We start from the raw sequence: 17,488 nt of genomic DNA on the forward strand, positions 1-17,488 counted from the left end.
CAAAAACTACTATAGGATGGTCAATGGGCCGGCCATCTACTATTGACGTGACAAAATACTGTCTGTCGGTAGAGAAGATATTAATCCGTCAAATTTGTTTCTTTATTCATTTATGAATATGAGACTTGGCTCCACGGTTAATATTTTAAGCCCAAAGATAATAATGTTGAAACAAAGGCCAAGGTTTCTATTATACATAGAATAACAAATTGTTTCCGAACTTTATCGTTAATCCAAATAAATAATTACAATTGAGGCAGGCTAATAATGATATATATTTTGTATTGATAATCTTGATATATATGTATATTGGTCTGCCATTATCACATACTGAGTTATGTGATAATTCCCTGCGGGGATAAATTAAAAGAGGTGTCCCTATATTAAAAGAAAATAATATATATATATATTATTTTTTCTAACGTACATATCATATATGCGCTCGGTTTTATATTATATATTACCAAAGAGTCTTATATGAATATATACAGATAAATTTTAAATTTATCATCAAAATACAAATGATTTAATTCAATATTTTATATTGGTTAAACAAAAATTGTACATGTGTGGATACAATAATGACGTATGTCGAACAAAAAAGATATTTTAGAATGAAATATGCAAATATAAAGAAAATTATTACGTATTACGAAAAAAAATATTGTGTTTTTAACATCAATAATTAAAAAACTTGTTATTATTAGTGGCGGAACAAGTATATATTGTGAAAACAACAAACGTATACGAATGCTATATAAAAATGGCCGTATTCGATAGAAAACAATCTATAAAATTTATATTGCTAATTTCTATTCAAAAATATGAATGAAATATGAATAAAAACATTATTCTGGTTGATCCTGCCAGTAGTTATATGCTTGTCTCAAAGATTAAGCCATGCATGTCTAAGTACACACGAATTAAAAGTGAAACCGCAAAAGGCTCATTATATCAGTTATGGTTCCTTAGATCGTTAACAGTTACTTGGATAACTGTGGTAATTCTAGAGCTAATACATGCAATTAAAACATGAACCTTATGGGACATGTGCTTTTATTAGGCTAAAACCAAGCGATCGCAAGATCGTTATATTGGTTGAACTCTAGATAACATGCAGATCGTATGGTCTTGTACCGACGACAGATCTTTCAAATGTCTGCCCTATCAACTTTTGATGGTAGTATCTAGGACTACCATGGTTGCAACGGGTAACGGGGAATCAGGGTTCGATTCCGGAGAGGGAGCCTGAGAAACGGCTACCACATCTAAGGAAGGCAGCAGGCGCGTAAATTACCCACTCCCAGCTCGGGGAGGTAGTGACGAAAAATAACAATACAGGACTCATATCCGAGGCCCTGTAATTGGAATGAGTACACTTTAAATCCTTTAACAAGGACCAATTGGAGGGCAAGTCTGGTGCCAGCAGCCGCGGTAATTCCAGCTCCAATAGCGTATATTAAAGTTGTTGCGGTTAAAACGTTCGTAGTTGAACTTGTGCTTCATACGGGTAGTACAACTTACAATTGTGGTTAGTACTATACCTTTATGTATGTAAGCGTATTACCGGTGGAGTTCTTACATGTGCTTAGATACTTGTATTTTTTCATATGTTCCTCCTATTTAAAAACCTGCATTAGTGCTCTTAAACGAGTGTTATTGTGGGCCGGTACAATTACTTTGAACAAATTAGAGTGCTTAAAGCAGGCTTCAAATGCCTGAATATTCTGTGCATGGGATAATGAAATAAGACCTCTGTTCTGCTTTCATTGGTTTTCAGATCAAGAGGTAATGATTAATAGAAGCAGTTTGGGGGCATTAGTATTACGACGCGAGAGGTGAAATTCTTGGACCGTCGTAAGACTAACTTAAGCGAAAGCATTTGCCAAAGATGTTTTCATTAATCAAGAACGAAAGTTAGAGGTTCGAAGGCGATCAGATACCGCCCTAGTTCTAACCATAAACGATGCCAGCTAGCAATTGGGTGTAGCTACTTTTATGGCTCTCTCAGTCGCTTCCCGGGAAACCAAAGCTTTTGGGCTCCGGGGGAAGTATGGTTGCAAAGCTGAAACTTAAAGGAATTGACGGAAGGGCACCACCAGGAGTGGAGCCTGCGGCTTAATTTGACTCAACACGGGAAAACTTACCAGGTCCGAACATAAGTGTGTAAGACAGATTGATAGCTCTTTCTCGAATCTATGGGTGGTGGTGCATGGCCGTTCTTAGTTCGTGGAGTGATTTGTCTGGTTAATTCCGATAACGAACGAGACTCAAATATATTAAATAGATATCTTCAGGATTATGGTGTTGAAGCTTATATAGCCTTCATTCATGGTGGCAGTAAAATGTTTATTGTGTTTGAATGTGTTTATATAAGTGGAGCCGTACCTGTTGGTTTGTCCCATTATAAGGACACTAGCTTCTTAAATGGACAAATTGCGTCTAGCAATAATGAGATTGAGCAATAACAGGTCTGTGATGCCCTTAGATGTCCTGGGCTGCACGCGCGCTACAATGAAAGTATCAACGTGTATTTCCTAGACCGAGAGGTCCGGGTAAACCGCTGAACCACTTTCATGCTTGGGATTGTGAACTGAAACTGTTCACATGAACTTGGAATTCCCAGTAAGTGTGAGTCATTAACTCGCATTGATTACGTCCCTGCCCTTTGTACACACCGCCCGTCGCTACTACCGATTGAATTATTTAGTGAGGTCTCCGGACGTGATCACTGTGACGCCTTGTGTGTTACGGTTGTTTCGCAAAAGTTGACCGAACTTGATTATTTAGAGGAAGTAAAAGTCGTAACAAGGTTTCCGTAGGTGAACCTGCGGAAGGATCATTATTGTTTAATATCCTTACCGTTAATAAAAAAATTTGTTTTTATTATAATAATATAATATATTATAGTAATACAAATAAAATATAAATTGCCAAAAATATGATCTTTTATAGATCAAATATAAAATTTCGAACAAGCAAATCGAAATAATAATTGTAATAATAAATATATTATTGCATTAAATAAGAGATAAATAAATAAGCAAAAGCAAACAAATAACAAATTCGAACAAGCAAATCGAAATTATTAAATTTATTTAATATTATTATTATATTGTATATTAAATGCAATTAATTAATAAAACACTGTGTGTATATGGACCATAATATACACGCGTTGCGATATGTATTGTTCATCTCAGTTATGCGCATACATTGGATAATGCAACAACCTAAAATGTACAATGTTGTACCTGATTATTACAGGTTAATGTTTTATATAAATTTCAATATATATCGCTAAAAAAAAGTATTAATACCGTAAATGCCATTTAAAAAATACTTGATATATTATTGGTTATATGAAACTAAGACATTTCGCAGCATTCGTTTTAGGTATAAAAATCAATTTATTGAAGGAATTGATATATGCCAGTAAAATGGTGTATTTTTAATTTCTTTCAATAAAAACATATATGACAAAATTACCAAACCAATATATAAAACTCTAAGCGGTGGATCACTCGGCTCATGGGTCGATGAAGAACGCAGCAAACTGTGCGTCATCGTGTGAACTGCAGGACACATGAACATCGACATTTTGAACGCATATCGCAGTCCATGCTGTTATGTACTTTAATTAATTTTATAGTGCTGCTTGGACTACATATGGTTGAGGGTTGTAAGACTATGCTAATTAAGTTGTTTATATAAATTTTATAATGAAATTTTATAAGCATATGGTATATTATTGGATAATAATAATTTAATTATTATATTATTCATAATATTAACAAATATATGAAAAACATTATCTCACATTAGTAAATAATTTGAATGTGAAAAACGAAGAGAAATATTTTCTTTTTCAATCAAATAATACTGAGAAATGTCTAGCATAAAAAATTTATCTAGAATTGTCTCTTATTAAAGATTAGTAAATAGAAAGCCGTTGACAATATTATTATTCTTCGTTGATTCGTTAGACCAAACAAATGCCATACAAATATATAAAATATATAACGAATTTAATAAAATGTTTTATCATTATATATAAAGAATTAATTGCAAAAAAAGTTATACACAACCTCAACTCATATGGGACTACCCCCTGAATTTAAGCATATTAATTAGGGGAGGAAAAGAAACTAACCAGGATTTTCTTAGTAGCGGCGAGCGAAAAGAAATCAGTTCAGCACTAAGTCACTTTGTCTATATGGCAAATGTGAGATGCAGTGTATGGAGCGTCAATATTCTAGTATGAGAAATTAACGATTTAAGTCCTTCTTAAATGAGGCCATTTACCCATAGAGGGTGCCAGGCCCGTATAACGTTAATGATTACTAGATGATGTTTCCAAAGAGTCGTGTTGCTTGATAGTGCAGCACTAAGTGGGTGGTAAACTCCATCTAAAACTAAATATAACCATGAGACCGATAGTAAACAAGTACCGTGAGGGAAAGTTGAAAAGAACTCTGAATAGAGAGTTAAACAGTACGTGAAACTGCTTAGAGGTTAAGCCCGATGAACCTGAATATCCGTTATGGAAAATTCATCATTAAAATTGTAATATTTAAACAATATTATGATAATAGTGTGCATTTTTTCCATATAAGGACATTGTAATCTATTAGCATACAAAATTTATCATAAAATATAACTTATAGTTTATTCAAATTAATTTGCTTGCATTTTAACACAGAATAAATGTTATTAATTTGATAAAGTGCTGATAGATTTATATGAATACAGTGCGTTAATTTTTCGGAATTATATAATGGCATAATTATCATTGATTTTTGTGTTTATTATATGCACTTGTATGATTAACAATGCGAAAGATTCAGGATACCTTCGGGACCCGTCTTGAAACACGGACCAAGGAGTCTAACATATGTGCAAGTTATTGGGATATAAACCTAATAGCGTAATTAACTTGACTAATAATGGGATTAGTTTTTTAACTATTTATAGCTAATTAACACAATCCCGGGGCGTTCTATATAGTTATGTATAATGATATTTATATTATTTATGCCTCTAACTGGAACGTACCTTGAGCATATATGCTGTGACCCGAAAGATGGTGAACTATACTTGATCAGGTTGAAGTCAGGGGAAACCCTGATGGAAGACCGAAACAGTTCTGACGTGCAAATCGATTGTCAGAATTGAGTATAGGGGCGAAAGACCAATCGAACCATCTAGTAGCTGGTTCCTTCCGAAGTTTCCCTCAGGATAGCTGGTGCATTTTAATGTTATATAAAATAATCTTATCTGGTAAAGCGAATGATTAGAGGCCTTAGGGTCGAAACGATCTTAACCTATTCTCAAACTTTAAATGGGTAAGAACCTTAACTTTCTTGATATGAAGTTCAAGGTTATGATATAATGTGCCCAGTGGGCCACTTTTGGTAAGCAGAACTGGCGCTGTGGGATGAACCAAACGTAATGTTACGGTGCCCAAATTAACAACTCATGCAGATACCATGAAAGGCGTTGGTTGCTTAAAACAGCAGGACGGTGATCATGGAAGTCGAAATCCGCTAAGGAGTGTGTAACAACTCACCTGCCGAAGCAACTAGCCCTTAAAATGGATGGCGCTTAAGTTGTATACCTATACATTACCGCTAAAGTAGATGATTTATATTACTTGTGATATAAATTTTGAAACTTTAGTGAGTAGGAAGGTACAATGGTATGCGTAGAAGTGTTTGGCGTAAGCCTGCATGGAGCTGCCATTGGTACAGATCTTGGTGGTAGTAGCAAATAATCGAATGAGACCTTGGAGGACTGAAGTGGAGAAGGGTTTCGTGTGAACAGTGGTTGATCACGAGTTAGTCGGTCCTAAGTTCAAGGCGAAAGCCGAAAATTTTCAAGTAAAACACAAATGCCATACAAATATAATTATATTATATAAATCAAGCTAATTAATATACTTGAATAATTTTGAACGAAAGGGAATACGGTTCCAATTCCGTAACCTGTTGAGTATCCGTTTGTTATTAAATATGGGCCTCGTGCTCATCCTGGCAACAGGAACGACCATAAAGAAGCCGTCGAGAGATATCGGAAGAGTTTTCTTTTCTGTTTTATAGCCGTACTACCATGGAAGTCTTTCGCAGAGAGATATGGTAGATGGGCTAGAAGAGCATGACATATACTGTTGTGTCGATATTTTCTCCTCGGACCTTGAAAATTTATGGTGGGGACACGCAAACTTCTCAACAGGCCGTACCAATATCCGCAGCTGGTCTCCAAGGTGAAGAGTCTCTAGTCGATAGAATAATGTAGGTAAGGGAAGTCGGCAAATTAGATCCGTAACTTCGGGATAAGGATTGGCTCTGAAGATTGAGATAGTCGGGCTTGATTGGGAAACAATAACATGGTTTATGTGCTCGTTCTGGGTAAATAGAGTGTCTGGCATTTATGTTGGTCACTTGTTCCCCGGATAGTTTAGTTACGTAGCCAATTGTGGAACTTTCTTGCTAAAATTTTTAAGAATACTAATTGGGTTAAACCAATTAGTTCTTATTAATTATAACGATTATCAATTAACAATCAATTCAGAACTGGCACGGACTTGGGGAATCCGACTGTCTAATTAAAACAAAGCATTGTGATGGCCCTAGCGGGTGTTGACACAATGTGATTTCTGCCCAGTGCTCTGAATGTCAAAGTGAAGAAATTCAAGTAAGCGCGGGTCAACGGCGGGAGTAACTATGACTCTCTTAAGGTAGCCAAATGCCTCGTCATCTAATTAGTGACGCGCATGAATGGATTAACGAGATTCCTACTGTCCCTATCTACTATCTAGCGAAACCACAGCCAAGGGAACGGGCTTGGAATAATTAGCGGGGAAAGAAGACCCTTTTGAGCTTGACTCTAATCTGGCAGTGTAAGGAGACATAAGAGGTGTAGAATAAGTGGGAGATATTAGACTTCGGTTTGGTATCGCCAATGAAATACCACTACTCTTATTGTTTCCTTACTTACTTGATTAAATGGAACGTGTATCATTTCCTAGCCATTATACGGATATATTTATTATATCTTATGGTATTGGGTTTTGATGCAAGCTTCTTGATCAAAGTATCACGAGTTTGTTATATAATCGCAAACAAATTCTTTAATAAAACGGTGCATTTATGTATTTTTGATTTGAAAATTTGGTATAACTCCAATTACTCAGGTATGATCCAATTCAAGGACATTGCCAGGTAGGGAGTTTGACTGGGGCGGTACATCTCTCAAATAATAACGGAGGTGTCCCAAGGCCAGCTCAGTGCGGACAGAAACCACACATAGAGCAAAAGGGCAAATGCTGACTTGATCTCGGTGTTCAGTACACACAGGGACAGCAAAAGCTCGGCCTATCGATCCTTTTGGTTTAAAGAGTTTTTAACAAGAGGTGTCAGAAAAGTTACCATAGGGATAACTGGCTTGTGGCGGCCAAGCGTTCATAGCGACGTCGCTTTTTGATCCTTCGATGTCGGCTCTTCCTATCATTGTGAAGCAAAATTCACCAAGCGTTGGATTGTTCACCCATGCAAGGGAACGTGAGCTGGGTTTAGACCGTCGTGAGACAGGTTAGTTTTACCCTACTAATGACAAAACGTTGTTGCGACAGCATTCCTGCGTAGTACGAGAGGAACCGCAGGTACGGACCAATGGCACAATACTTGTTCGAGCGAACAGTGGTATGACGCTACGTCCGTTGGATTATGCCTGAACGCCTCTAAGGTCGTATCCGTGCTGGACTGCAATGATAAATAAGGGGCAATTTGCATTGTATGGCTTCTAAACCATTTAAAGTTTATAATTTACTTTATAAACGACAATGGATGTGATGCCAATGTAATTTGTAACATAGTAAATTGGGAGGATCTTTGATCACCTGATGCCGCGCTAGTTACATATAAAAGCATTATTTAATACAATGACAAAGCCTAGAATCAATTGTAAACGACTTTTGTAACAGGCAAGGTGTTGTAAGTGGTTGAGCAGCTGCCATACTGCGATCCACTGAAGCTTATCCTTTGCTTGATGATTCGATAATAAAGATGTTGCAAGCGGGCATAATCATTATGCTTGCTTGCAGCATCGCACGCCACTTTGTTTGTGGTGTGTAAGGTAGGGAAGAAGAAATATAAAAGACCTAAATTGGAAACATCAATATATAAGTAAATATTGAACAAACAAAATGTATCGTCATCTTATTAGTGACGCGATGATAAAGTGGCAAACATATTCCATGTATAAATATTCCTATGGTATTAAAATTCAAGTAAAGAGGACATATATAAAAGTTTGTATATATGGTTCATTCAATGGTAGCAGCGGTTGGTTGGTTGGTGTCTGCTCCTCTTATTGTTCAAAACTTATGTTATGGTAGCAAGTCTATATCGTCATATTATTAGTGACGCGAAAAAGTAGTGGCAAAACATATTCCATGTATAAATAAATATTCCTATGGTATTGAAATTCAAGTAAAGAGGCCATTCAAGTAAAGAGGACTTATATAAATATAAGTATATATAATGGTAGCAGCGCGGTTGGTTGGTTGGTGTGTCTGCTCCTCTTATTGTTCAAAACTTATGTTATGGTAGCAAGACTGTATCGTCATATTATTAGTGACGCGAAAAAGTAGTGGCAAAACATATTCCATGTATAAATATTCCTATGGTATTGAAATTCAACTAAAGAGGACATATAAAATTACTATCAATGGTAGCAGTGGTTGGTTGGTTGGTGGTTGGTTGGCGGCTGCTCCTATTATTGTTCAAGACTTATGTTATGGTAGCAAGTCTGTATCGTCATATTAATTATTAGTGACGCGAAAAAGTAGTGGAAATCATATTCCATGTATAAATAGATTCCTATGGTAATGAAATTTTCAAGTAAAGAGAGGACCATTCAAGTAAGAGGACATATAAAAAGTAAGTATATGTTCCTCCAATGGTAGCAGTGGTTGGTTGGTTGGCGGCTGATCCTCTTATTGTTCAAAACTTATTTTATCAATATGAGTTTGGCAATACAATAAAGAAGACCAATCTAATCCATATAAAACTAAATGTATTATATGGATATGCTTAGGAAACCCATATATTCATAAAAAAAAATTATGTATAGAAAATTATACATATATCTTTTATATAAATGAATCGTATGGATATCGCCTTATGGTAGGTATAATAACTTTTTAAGGCATAATAATGTATAATATAGAAAATATACATTGAAATATAAATGCATTTTTATAGATATGGCGGCATATAAGTGCCATATACACAAGAATAAATAATAGAATTTACCAATATATAATTAAAATGAGATATATAAACCTAGTGAGGGGCTGCACTAGTATATGAATCGTATGGATATGGCTTATAGGTATAATACCTATAAGGCATAATAATGTATAATATAATAAATATAAATTAAGATATGAATGAATTATATAAATATGGCATAGAAATGCCATATACATACATAAGAATAAATGGTAGAATTTACCCATATATCACTGAAACACGATATATAAACCTAATGATAGCTGGCACTAGTACTGTAAACATGCACGCAATAGTGCGTGGGGTAAAAAACTACTATAGGGAGGTGGTCGTTGGCGGGCCCCTCCTCGTATTGGTCAAAACTTATGTTATGCATATGAATTTGTCAATACTATATAGAACGCCAAGCATATCCATATAAACTATGGATATGCATAGAAATCCATACAAAAGTAAAAAAAAATTATGTATAGAAAAATATACATATATTTATATAAGTGAATCGTATGGATATGGCTTATAGGTATAATACCTATAAGGCATAATAATGTATAACAAGTAAATATACATTGAAATGTGAATGCATTGTATGGATATGGCATATAAATGCCATATATATAGAAATAAATTGTATATCAATGATATAACAATTATAAACCTAGTGAGGGGCGGCACTAGTGAATGAATCGTATGGATATGGCTTATAGGTATAATACCTATAAGGCATAATAATGTATAATATAATAAATATACATTAAGATATGAATGGATTGTATAAATATGGCATAGAAATGCCATATACATAAGAATAAATGGTAGAATTTACCCATATATCACTGAAACACGATATATAAACCTAGTGATAGCTGGCACTAGTACTGTAAACAGGCACGCAATAGTGCGTGGGGTAAAAAACTACTATAGGGAGGTGGTCGTTGGCGGGCCCCTCCTCGTATTGGTCAAAACTTATGTTATGCATATGAATTTGTCAATACTATATAGAACGCCAAGCATATCCATATAAACTATGGATATGCATAGAAATCCATACAAAAGTAAAAAAAAATTATGTATAGAAAAATATACATATATTTATATAAGTGAATCGTATGGATATGGCTTATAGGTATAATACCTATAAGGCATAATAATGTATAACAAGTAAATATACATTGAAATGTGAATGCATTGTATGGATATGGCATATAAATGCCATATATATAGAAATAAATTGTATATCAATGATATAACAATTATAAACCTAGTGAGGGGCGGCACTAGTGAATGAATCGTATGGATATGGCTTATAGGTATAATACCTATAAGGCATAATAATGTATAATATAATAAATATACATTAAGATATGAATGGATTGTATAAATATGGCATAGAAATGCCATATACATAAGAATAAATGGTAGAATTTACCCATATATCACTGAAACACGATATATAAACCTAGTGATAGCTGGCACTAGTACTGTAAACAGGCACGCAATAGTGCGTGGGGTAAAAAACTACTATAGGGAGGTGGTCGTTGGCGGGCCCCTCCTCGTATTGGTCAAAACTTATGTTATGCATATGAATTTGTCAATACTATATAGAACGCCAAGCATATCCATATAAACTATGGATATGCATAGAAAACCATACAAAAGTAAAAAAAAATTATGTATAGAAAAATATACATATATTTATATAAGTGAATCGTATGGATATGGCTTATAGGTATAATACCTATAAGGCATAATAATGTATAACAAGTAAATATACATTGAAATGTGAATGCATTGTATGGATATGGCATATAAATGCCATATATATAGAAATAAATTGTATATCAATGATATAACAATTATAAACCTAGTGAGGGGCGGCACTAGTGAATGAATCGTATGGATATGGCTTATAGGTATAATACCTATAAGGCATAATAATGTATAATATAATAAATATACATTAAGATATGAATGGATTGTATAAATATGGCATAGAAATGCCATATACATAAGAATAAATGGTAGAATTTACCCATATATCACTGAAACACGATATATAAACCTAGTGATAGCTGGCACTAGTACTGTAAACAGGCACGCAATAGTGCGTGGGGTAAAAAACTACTATAGGGAGGTGGTCGTTGGCGGGCCCCTCCTCGTATTGGTCAAAACTTATGTTATGCATATGAATTTGTCAATACTATATAGAACGCCAAGCATATCCATATAAACTATGGATATGCATAGAAAACCATACAAAAGTAAAAAAAAATTATGTATAGAAAAATATACATATATTTATATAAGTGAATCGTATGGATATGGCTTATAGGTATAATACCTATAAGGCATAATAATGTATAACAAGTAAATATACATTGAAATGTGAATGCATTGTATGGATATGGCATATAAATGCCATATATATAGAAATAAATTGTATATCAATGATATAACAATTATAAACCTAGTGAGGGGCGGCACTAGTGAATGAATCGTATGGATATGGCTTATAGGTATAATACCTATAAGGCATAATAATGTATAATATAATAAATATACATTAAGATATGAATGGATTGTATAAATATGGCATAGAAATGCCATATACATAAGAATAAATGGTAGAATTTACCCATATATCACTGAAACACGATATATAAACCTAGTGATAGCTGGCACTAGTACTGTAAACAGGCACGCAATAGTGCGTGGGGTAAAAAACTACTATAGGGAGGTGGTCGTTGGCGGGCCCCTCCTCGTATTGGTCAAAACTTATGTTATGCATATGAATTTGTCAATACTATATAGAACGCCAAGCATATCCATATAAACTATGGATATGCATAGAAATCCATACAAAAGTAAAAAAAAATTATGTATAGAAAAATATACATATATTTATATAAGTGAATCGTATGGATATGGCTTATAGGTATAATACCTATAAGGCATAATAATGTATAACAAGTAAATATACATTGAAATGTGAATGCATTGTATGGATATGGCATATAAATGCCATATATATAGAAATAAATTGTATATCAATGATATAACAATTATAAACCTAGTGAGGGGCGGCACTAGTGAATGAATCGTATGGATATGGCTTATAGGTATAATACCTATAAGGCATAATAATGTATAATATAATAAATATACATTAAGATATGAATGGATTGTATAAATATGGCATAGAAATGCCATATACATAAGAATAAATGGTAGAATTTACCCATATATCACTGAAACACGATATATAAACCTAGTGATAGCTGGCACTAGTACTGTAAACAGGCACGCAATAGTGCGTGGGGTAAAAAACTACTATAGGGAGGTGGTCGTTGGCGGGCCCCTCCTCGTATTGGTCAAAACTTATGTTATGCATATGAATTTGTCAATACTATATAGAACGCCAAGCATATCCATATAAACTATGGATATGCATAGAAATCCATACAAAAGTAAAAAAAAATTATGTATAGAAAAATATACATATATTTATATAAGTGAATCGTATGGATATGGCTTATAGGTATAATACCTATAAGGCATAATAATGTATAACAAGTAAATATACATTGAAATGTGAATGCATTGTATGGATATGGCATATAAATGCCATATATATAGAAATAAATTGTATATCAATGATATAACAATTATAAACCTAGTGAGGGGCGGCACTAGTGAATGAATCGTATGGATATGGCTTATAGGTATAATACCTATAAGGCATAATAATGTATAATATAATAAATATACATTAAGATATGAATGGATTGTATAAATATGGCATAGAAATGCCATATACATAAGAATAAATGGTAGAATTTACCCATATATCACTGAAACATGATATATAAACCTAGTGATAGCTGGCACTAGTACTGTAAACAGGCACGCAGTAGTGCGTGGGGTAAAAAACTACTATAGGGAGGTGGTCGTTGGCGGGCCCCTCCTCGTATTGGTCAAAACTTATGTTATGCGTAAACATATGATTTTGTCAATACTATAAAGAAAACTTGTTTTGTACATACAAAACTAAATGAATTATATGGATATTGAAAAATAAATGGCATTATATCCATATAATGAAAATATACTTGTATTCTCTTATTATAAGAGAGAATACCGTATAGTTGGTTGGCAAAGACAATTGAAAATACCCGAATTGCAGATGATGGGTTCAAAAACTACTATAGGGTGGTGTAGCAAATAATATGAAGATGATATATCCATATAATGGATATACACTAGTATTCTCTTATTATAATAGAGAATACCATATAAATGGTTGGCAAAGACAATTGAAAATACCCGAATTGAAGTTGACGGGTTCAAAAACTATTATAGGGTGATGTAGCAAATAAAATAATGAAGATATATCCATATAATGGAATTATATGTGTATTCTCTTATTATATGAGAGAGTACCAAACGGTTGATTGGCAAAGACAATTGAAAATACCCGAATTAAAGATATTGGGTCCAAAAACTACTATAGGATGGTCAATGGGCCGGCCATCTACTATTGACGTGACAAAATACTGTCTGTCGGTAGAGAAGATATTAATCCGTCAAATTTGTTTCTTTATTCATTTATGAATATGAGACTTGGCTCCACGGTTAATATTTTAAGCCCAAAGATAATAATGTTGAAACAAAGGCCAAGGTTTCTATTATACATAGAATAACAAATTGTTTCCGAACTTTATCGTTAATCCAAATAAATAATTACAATTGAGGCAGGCTAATAATGATATATATTTTGTATTGATAATCTTGATATATATGTATATTGGTCTGCCATTATCACATACTGAGTTATGTGATAATTCCCTGCGGGGATAAATTAAAAGAGGTGTCCCTATATTAAAAGAAAATAATATATATATATATTATTTTTTCTAACGTACATATCATATATGCGCTCGGTTTTATATTATATATTACCAAAGAGTCTTATATGAATATATACAGATAAATTTTAAATTTATCATCAAAATACAAATGATTTAATTCAATATTTTATATTGGTTAAACAAAAATTGTACATGTGTGGATACAATAATGACGTATGTCGAACAAAAAAGATATTTTAGAATGAAATATGCAAATATAAAGAAAATTATTACGTATTACGAAAAAAAATATTGTGTTTTTAACATCAATAATTAAAAAACTTGTTATTATTAGTGGCGGAACAAGTATATATTGTGAAAACAACAAACGTATACGAATGCTATATAAAAATGGCCGTATTCGATAGAAAACAATCTATAAAATTTATATTGCTAATTTCTATTCAAAAATATGAATGAAATATGAATAAAAACATTATTCTGGTTGATCCTGCCAGTAGTTATATGCTTGTCTCAAAGATTAAGCCATGCATGTCTAAGTACACACGAATTAAAAGTGAAACCGCAAAAGGCTCATTATATCAGTTATGGTTCCTTAGATCGTTAACAGTTACTTGGATAACTGTGGTAATTCTAGAGCTAATACATGCAATTAAAACATGAACCTTATGGGACATGTGCTTTTATTAGGCTAAAACCAAGCGATCGCAAGATCGTTATATTGGTTGAACTCTAGATAACATGCAGATCGTATGGTCTTGTACCGACGACAGATCTTTCAAATGTCTGCCCTATCAACTTTTGATGGTAGTATCTAGGACTACCATGGTTGCAACGGGTAACGGGGAATCAGGGTTCGATTCCGGAGAGGGAGCCTGAGAAACGGCTACCACATCTAAGGAAGGCAGCAGGCGCGTAAATTACCCACTCCCAGCTCGGGGAGGTAGTGACGAAAAATAACAATACAGGACTCATATCCGAGGCCCTGTAATTGGAATGAGTACACTTTAAATCCTTTAACAAGGACCAATTGGAGGGCAAGTCTGGTGCCAGCAGCCGCGGTAATTCCAGCTCCAATAGCGTATATTAAAGTTGTTGCGGTTAAAACGTTCGTAGTTGAACTTGTGCTTCATACGGGTAGTACAACTTACAATTGTGGTTAGTACTATACCTTTATGTATGTAAGCGTATTACCGGTGGAGTTCTTACATGTGCTTAGATACTTGTATTTTTTCATATGTTCCTCCTATTTAAAAACCTGCATTAGTGCTCTTAAACGAGTGTTATTGTGGGCCGGTACAATTACTTTGAACAAATTAGAGTGCTTAAAGCAGGCTTCAAATGCCTGAATATTCTGTGCATGGGATAATGAAATAAGACCTCTGTTCTGCTTTCATTGGTTTTCAGATCAAGAGGTAATGATTAATAGAAGCAGTTTGGGGGCATTAGTATTACGACGCGAGAGGTGAAATTCTTGGACCGTCGTAAGACTAACTTAAGCGAAAGCATTTGCCAAAGATGTTTTCATTAATCAAGAACGAAAGTTAGAGGTTCGAAGGCGATCAGATACCGCCCTAGTTCTAACCATAAACGATGCCAGCTAGCAATTGGGTGTAGCTACTTTTATGGCTCTCTCAGTCGCTTCCCGGGAAACCAAAGCTTTTGGGCTCCGGGGGAAGTATGGTTGCAAAGCTGAAACTTAAAGGAATTGACGGAAGGGCACCACCAGGAGTGGAGCCTGCGGCTTAATTTGACTCAACACGGGAAAACTTACCAGGTCCGAACATAAGTGTGTAAGACAGATTGATAGCTCTTTCTCGAATCTATGGGTGGTGGTGCATGGCCGTTCTTAGTTCGTGGAGTGATTTGTCTGGTTAATTCCGATAACGAACGAGACTCAAATATATTAAATAGATATCTTCAGGATTATGGTGTTGAAGCTTATATAGCCTTCATTCATGGTGGCAGTAAAATGTTTATTGTGTTTGAATGTGTTTATATAAGTGGAGCCGTACCTGTTGGTTTGTCCCATTATAAGGACACTAGCTTCTTAAATGGACAAATTGCGTCTAGCAATAATGAGATTGAGCAATAACAGGTCTGTGATGCCCTTAGATGTCCTGGGCTGCACGCGCGCTACAATGAAAGTATCAACGTGTATTTCCTAGACCGAGAGGTCCGGGTAAACCGCTGAACCACTTTCATGCTTGGGATTGTGAACTGAAACTGTTCACATGAACTTGGAATTCCCAGTAAGTGTGAGTCATTAACTCGCATTGATTACGTCCCTGCCCTTTGTACACACCGCCCGTCGCTACTACCGATTGAATTATTTAGTGAGGTCTCCGGACGTGATCACTGTGACGCCTTGTGTGTTACGGTTGTTTCGCAAAAGTTGACCGAACTTGATTATTTAGAGGAAGTAAAAGTCGTAACAAGGTTTCCGTAGGTGAACCTGCGGAAGGATCATTATTGTTTAATATCCTTACCGTTAATAAAAAAATTTGTTTTTATTATAATAATATAATATATTATAGTAATACAAATAAAATATAAATTGCCAAAAATATGATCTTTTATAGATCAAATATAAAATTTCGAACAAGCAAATCGAAATAATAATTGTAATAATAAATATATTATTGCATTAAATAAGAGATAAATAAATAAGCAAAAGCAAACAAATAACAAATTCGAACAAGCAAATCGAAATTATTAAATTTATTTAATATTATTATTATATTGTATATTAAATGCAATTAATTAATAAAACACTGTGTGTATATGGACCATAATATACACGCGTTGCGATATGTATTGTTCATCTCAGTTATGCGCATACATTGGATAATGCAACAACCTAAAATGTACAATGTTGTACCTGATTATTACAGGTTAATGTTTTATATAAATTTCAATATATATCGCTAAAAAAAAGTATTAATACCGTAAATGCCATTTAAAAAATACTTGATATATTATTGGTTATATGAAACTAAGACATTTCGCAGCATTCGTTTTAGGTATAAAAATCAATTTATTGAAGGAATTGATATATGCCAGTAAAATGGTGTATTTTTAATTTCTTTCAATAAAAACATATATGACAAAATTACCAAACCAATATATAAAACTCTAAGCGGTGGATCACTCGGCTCATGGGTCGATGAAGAACGCAGCAAACTGTGCGTCATCGTGTGAACTGCAGGACACATGAACATCGACATTTTGAACGCATATCGCAGTCCATGCTGTTATGTACTTTAATTAATTTTATAGTGCTGCTTGGACTACATATGGTTGAGGGTTGTAAGACTATGCTAATTA

General features: G+C 34.1%; 5 non-coding genes across 5 annotated transcripts; all 5 read left to right on the forward strand.

The window, feature by feature from the left end:
• Window positions 1–850: 850 nt before the first annotated feature.
• LOC119558521 lies at window positions 851–2,845 on the forward strand. Its single transcript, XR_005220232.1, has one exon. It is a non-coding gene; the product is annotated as a small subunit ribosomal RNA (ribosomal RNA).
• A 659-nt stretch (window positions 2,846–3,504) lies between these two features.
• LOC119558530 lies at window positions 3,505–3,683 on the forward strand. Its single transcript, XR_005220237.1, has one exon. It is a non-coding gene; the product is annotated as a 5.8S ribosomal RNA (ribosomal RNA).
• Window positions 3,684–4,084: 401 nt separating this feature from the next.
• LOC119558525 lies at window positions 4,085–8,055 on the forward strand. The gene has a single exon (XR_005220236.1). It is a non-coding gene; the product is annotated as a large subunit ribosomal RNA (ribosomal RNA).
• A 6,583-nt stretch (window positions 8,056–14,638) lies between these two features.
• On the forward strand, window positions 14,639–16,633 carry LOC119558522. The gene has a single exon (XR_005220233.1). It is a non-coding gene; the product is annotated as a small subunit ribosomal RNA (ribosomal RNA).
• A 659-nt stretch (window positions 16,634–17,292) lies between these two features.
• LOC119558531 lies at window positions 17,293–17,471 on the forward strand. The gene has a single exon (XR_005220238.1). It is a non-coding gene; the product is annotated as a 5.8S ribosomal RNA (ribosomal RNA).
• Window positions 17,472–17,488: the final 17 nt, after the last annotated feature.

The sequence above is a fragment of the Drosophila subpulchrella genome, unplaced genomic scaffold, assembly GCF_014743375.2.
Source record: "Drosophila subpulchrella strain 33 F10 #4 breed RU33 unplaced genomic scaffold, RU_Dsub_v1.1 Primary Assembly Seq107, whole genome shotgun sequence".
In the NCBI taxonomy this organism is placed as follows: Eukaryota; Metazoa; Arthropoda; class Insecta; order Diptera; family Drosophilidae; genus Drosophila; species Drosophila subpulchrella.